This window comes from Otolemur garnettii, unplaced genomic scaffold (genome assembly GCF_000181295.1).
Source record: "Otolemur garnettii isolate 467f Iridium unplaced genomic scaffold, OtoGar3 scaffold00125, whole genome shotgun sequence".
Taxonomy (NCBI): Eukaryota; Metazoa; Chordata; class Mammalia; order Primates; family Galagidae; genus Otolemur; species Otolemur garnettii.
The window spans coordinates 1,273,699-1,279,471 of record NW_003852520.1 but is presented as its reverse complement, the minus strand read 5'-3'; the positions used below and the strand labels follow the sequence as shown (position 1 = coordinate 1,279,471).

General features: G+C 42.7%; 1 protein-coding gene across 1 annotated transcript in view; it reads left to right on the top strand.

The window, feature by feature from the left end:
• The window catches only part of LOC100943369 (E3 ubiquitin-protein ligase Mdm2), a 24,999-nt gene that overhangs the window by 5,870 nt on the left and 13,356 nt on the right, over positions 1–5,773 (top strand). The gene's annotated exons all lie outside the window — the stretch shown is intronic.

Sequence of the window (5,773 nt, the reverse complement as noted above, 5' to 3'; positions counted from 1 at the left end):
CCGTCATTGTTGTTTGGCGGGTCCGGGCTGGGGATTCGAACCCGCCACCTTAGGTGTACGTGGCTGGCGCCTTAGCCGGTTGAGCTATAGGCGCCAAGCCAGAATCATGTTTTTAAATGTATGAAATAAAATATACAGGATTACCAAGGAAACTTATGTTTAAATATTAACAAAATAAATAAACAAGTTTGTGATATACATGCTTTTGTTATTGACACATTCAATCCTAAGATTGAAGAATGGATCTAATAAATATTTTGATATAGTGAGGACTGTAAGTAATATTTTGAGATGTTTGCTATATGATCCACAGTGTGATATGAAGACACTTGTGGTTTTTATTAGTGAGTAAATCACAGGTATTACAGATATTTTTGTTGCCTACATTTGTGATTGAAGACAAAGCTAAATTTTAGTTAGAAGTTAGTGAAAATAAAGGCAGAAAAACAGTTTTTCCATCCAAATGAAGGTACCCCACGGATTCTATCCAAAAACTTCTTGGGCATCTCTGGATTATCCTAGGTTAAGAACTTCTGTACTGGCCGGGCATGGTGGCTCACTCCTATAAACCCAGCACTTTGGAAGGCTGAGGCAAGAGAACTTCTTGAGTTCAAGAGTTAGAGGTTGCTGTGAGCTGTGAGGCCAGGGCACTCTACTGGGAAGGACAAAGTGAGACTGTGCCTCAAAAAAAAAAAGAACTTGTATACTAGAGATAAATGAGCACAGTGTACTGATCTTTCTGGGATCTTATTCATGAACATATGTTCTATTTAGTGGATACAATTCAGTGCATTCTCTAGTTTTAAATTTGTGTAGAGAATGTGATTTTTCAGTGAGAGATTGAGCCATCTCAGTAAAATTTCAGTGTGAGTGAAATGTGCCTGTTCCCCACCTCTTCCATGTACTTTTTGGAGCTCAGATTTTCTTAAAACATTAAAATTCTTTGTTACAACAGGATAGTGAGACAGGAAGAAATTCAGCTGCTCTTTTACAAACTTCCCTTTAGAGATGTTTGGTAGAAGGAATCTAGGTTCTCTTCCTTCTTTCCCTTTCCACTGCCAGCCAGCCAGCCAGCCAGCCAGCCATCTCCAATTAGTAGTCACTTAGGAATATTCCTTTAAGTGCTTACAGGGAAGTGCCAGGTTAAATGGTATTTTAGTGCTGTTAATTTGTAATTGACTTTATTATATGATTAGTTAAGAAAACAAAAAAGTATGGATTTGGCAGTAGGTAGAAATGAGAAAACTGATCAAGGCCATCATAAAGACTTGGAGTGCATATGTTAAGCCGGGTAATAGTAATATATAATTGATGCTGTTTTCAGTTATAGGATCTTTGTTCAGGGGCACATATTAGAAAGTGGTGAAAGCTAATATGGAGTGGTAGAAAGCATTGGACTAGGAGTCAGAACTAGGATTAGCTTCCTCATTTCTGATATAGCAGTAACAATTCTATGAAATATCAGAAGGATAAAAAAAATATCAGAAGGATGAGATAGTACTTTAAAAATTTTTTTAAATTATTACACGTATGTAAAAGTTATATATCTTTTTTTTTGGGGGGGGGGGTGCAGAGCCTCAAGCTATACCCTGGGTAGAATGCCGTGGCATCTCAGCTCACAGCAACTTCCAACTCCTGGGCTCAAGCAAGTCTCTTGCCTCAGCCTCCCTTGTAACTGGGAGTATCATTGTTGTTTGGCGGGCCGGGCTGGATTTGAACCTGCTACCTTAAGTGTATGTGGCTGGCGCCTTAGCCACTTGAGCCACAGGCGCTGAGCCAAAGTTATATATCTTTATGGGGTCCATATGATATTTTAATAGAGGCATACAATGTGAATTAATCAAATCAGGGTAATTGGGGTATCTGTCACCTTAGGCATTTAACATATCTTTGTGTTAGGAACATTCCAGTTCTACTTTTTTAGGTATATTAAGTGTACTCTTTAACTTGTTGATTGTAATCACTTTCTTGTGCTATCACATCCAGTTTACTCTATGTAACTATATTTTTGCATCGGCTTCATATCCCCCCTTCCCTTTACCCTTCCCAGTCTCGGGAATCATCATTTTATTCTCCGTCTCCATGAGATTTTTTCTTTTTTTTTGAGGCAGAATCTCATTCTGGGTAGAGTACCGTGGTGTCGTCATAGCTCACAGCAACATCAAATCTTGGGCTCAAGTGATCCTTTTGCCTTGGTCTCCTGAGTAGCTGGGGCTATAGGCAAGCATTACCATGCCCCGCTAATTTTTCTGTTTTTAGTAGAGATGGAATCTTACTCTTGGCCAAACTGATTTTGAACTCCTGAGTTAAAATAATCCTCCCACCTTGGCCTCCCAGAGTGCTAGGTTTGCAGGTGTGAGCTGCCACACCCAGCCAGATGGTTTTTAATACTTAGCTCCCACATATGAGTGAGAACATGTGAGGTTTGTCTTGGCTTATTTCACTTAACAATGTTCTCGGCTAGGCGCCTATGGCTCAAGTGGCTAAGGTGCCAGCCACATACATCTAAGGTGGTGGGTTCGAATCCAGCCTTGGCTGGCCAAAAACAACAATGATGGCTGTAACCAAAAAATAGCCGGGCATTGTGGCGGGCGCCTGTGGTCCCAGCTACTTGGGAGGCTGGGGCAGGAGACTTGCTTGAGCCCAGGACTTGGAGGTCACTGTGAGCTGTGTGATGCCACGGCACTCTACCCAGGGGAATAGTTTGAGGTTCTGTCTCAAAAAAAAAAAGAAAAAAAAACAATGTTCTCCCGTTCCATCCATGTTTTATTTATTTATTTATTTATTTATTTTATTTATTTTGAGACAGTCTCAAGCTTGTCACCCAGGTAGAGTGCTGTGGTATTACAGCTCATAGCAACCTCGAACTCTTGGGCTTAAGCGATTTTCTTGCCTCACCCTCCCAAGTAGCTGGGACTACAGTCGCCTGCCACAACACCCAGCTATTTTTTGGTTGTAGTTGTCATTGTTTTGTAGGTTCAGCTGGATTCTAACCTGCCCGCTCCAGTGTATGTGGCTCGCGCCCCACCTGCTGAGCTTTTAAATGACAGTATCTCATTCTTTTTTTTTTGTGGCTAGATAATCCATTGTGTATATGTACCGGATTTCTTTATCCATTCCTCCATTGATGGACATAACGGGTTGATTCCCTATCTTGACTATTGTGACTTGTGTGGCAGTAAACATGGGAGTCCAATGCCTTTTCGATGTACTGAGTCTCTATTCTTTGGATATGTAGAGACCCAGTTGTGGGCTTGCTGGGTTGTATGATAGTACTATTTCCAGTTTTTTGAGGCACCTTCATACTTTTCTTCATAGTGGCTGCACTAATATACATCCCCACCAACAATGTACAAGGGTTCCTGTAGCAGCCCATAGAGCAAGGAGGAGAGAGAGTTAAAAGAAACCTCTGCATAGATCGATTATGGCACGCCTTGGTGTAAAGGGCACAGGGAGGGATTTAGCTCTCCTAACAAACATGAGAGCTCGTGAGACAGAGCAGCAGCAGTTGTTACACCTATGGTGTAACAGTCATGAGATCAGCTCCATAAGAGGCTGGAGGAGCAGGCAGTCGGGAGTGAGCTCATTCTATCACGGACCTGCTTACTCTGACTCTGTCGCTTCTCCTGCTTGCAGAACGCCAGCACGGTGTTTCTGCTAAAAACTGCTAAGCTCTGCTAAAGACTGCTAAGATCGTTCTTCTATCAAGCTTGCTTTACTCCCTCAAATACTGCCTTTCTCTCTCTCTCCCTTCTGCTAAAGCAAATAGCCCTCAGGCAACTGGAGCAATTGTTCCTGAGCAAGGTAGCCTAGCGGTCTGTGTCCGTCCGGAACCTAGACAAGCTGGGGCTGGAGACCAAGCCAGTCCCAGGCCCTGACCAGTGGCAAGGAAAGGTTCCCCTTTCTCCACATCCTTATCAGCATTCGCTTTTCCCTGTCTTTTTGATAAAAGCCATTGTAACTGGGGTGAGATGGTATCATATTGCAGTTTTTTTTTTTTTTTTTGAGCCAGACTTTCACTGTGTTGCCCTCGGTAGAGTGCTGTGGCGTCACAGCTCACAGCAACCTCAAACTCTTGGGCTCAAGGAATTCTTTTGCATCAGCCTCCCTTGTAACTGGGAGTACAGGTGTCTGCCACAACATCTGGTTTTTTTGTTGTTGTTGTTTGTTTGTTTGTTTGTTTAGCAGGCTTGGGCCTGGTTGGAACTCACCAGCCGAGTTTGAACCCACCGGCTCCAGTGCATGTGCCGGGTGCCCTAACCACTAAGGTATGGGTGCTGAGTCCATATTGTAGTTTTTTTCTTTTTTTTTTTTTGTAGTTTTGGCCGGGGCTGGGCTTGAATCGACCACCCCTGGTATATGGGGCCAGCGCTTTACTCCTTGAGCCATGGGCACTGCCCTGTAGTTTTTTTTTTTTTTTTTAGACAGTCTCACTATGTCACCCTTAGTAGACATCACAGCTCACAGCAACCTCAGACTCTTGGGCTCAAGCTATTTGCTTCCCTCAGCCTCCCAAGTAGCTGGGACTACAGGTGCCTTCCCATATTGTAGTTATTGATGTATGTATTTATTTATTTTTTGAGACAGAGTCTTACTGTGCCACCCTTGGTAGAGTGCCATGGCATCATAACTCACAGCAACCTCAGACTCCTGGCCTATGTGATTCTCTTGTCTCAGCCTCCCAGTAGCTGGGACTATAGGTGCCTGCCACAACACCTGGCTGTTTTTTTTTTTTTTTTGGTTTTTATTTTTTTGCAGTTGGCCCTGGCCCTTCCACAGCCTCAGTGTTTGTGGCTGGTGCTGTAACCACTGTGCTATGAGCGCCAAGCCCATATTGTACTTTGGATTTGCATTTCTCTGATGACTAATGATGTTGAGCACTTTTTCATATACCTGTTGGCCATTTGTATTTCTTCTTTTGAGGAATGTCTAGTTAGATTCTTCGCCCATTGTATTTATTGGATTATTTGATTTTTTTCCTATTGAGTGTTCCTTATATATTCTGCTTGTTGATCCCTTGTCAGAGGGGTAGTTGGCAAATACTTTGTCCCATTCTGTGTGTTGTCTCTTCACTTTGTTGATTGTTTCTTCTGTTGTGCAGAAGCTTTTCAGCTTGATGTGATTTCATCTGCCCAGTTTCTCTTTGGTTGCCTGTGTGCAGGGGTGTCCAGCCTGCGGTCCCGTGGGCCGGGCTGTGTGCACCTTACTTAAGGACTCCTGCTTATCTATGGTGGTAGAGACTGTGAAAAGTATGCATGACCCTTTTGTTTTGCTCATGAGCTGCTGTTAACCTTTGTGTATTTAATGTGTAGCCCAAGACAACTTAGTCCCAAAAAGGTTGGACATCCCTGCTTAGGGGTAGTAAAATCCTTGCCCAGACCAAGTCCTGACGTCTTCCCCCAGTGTTTTATATTAGTAGTTTCAGGTCTTAGATTTAAGGCTTTAATCCATTTTGATCAGATTTTTGTCTATAGTGAGAGTTAAGGGTCTAGTTTGATTGCTCTCCGTATGGGTGTCCAGTTTTCCTGGTACCCTCTTACAGAAGAGACTGTCCTTTTTCCACCATATGTTCTTGGCTTGTTGAAGGAAAGTTTGTTGTAGATGTGTGGACTAATTTCTGGGTTTTCTTCCATTGGTCTGTGTCTTCTTTATGCTGGTATCATGCTGTTTCGGCTATAATTTGAAGTTAGGTAATGCAATTCCTCTAGTTTTGTTCTTTTTGCTCAGGATAGCTGTGGCTGCTGTGGGTCTTTAGTGGTTCCATATAAATTTT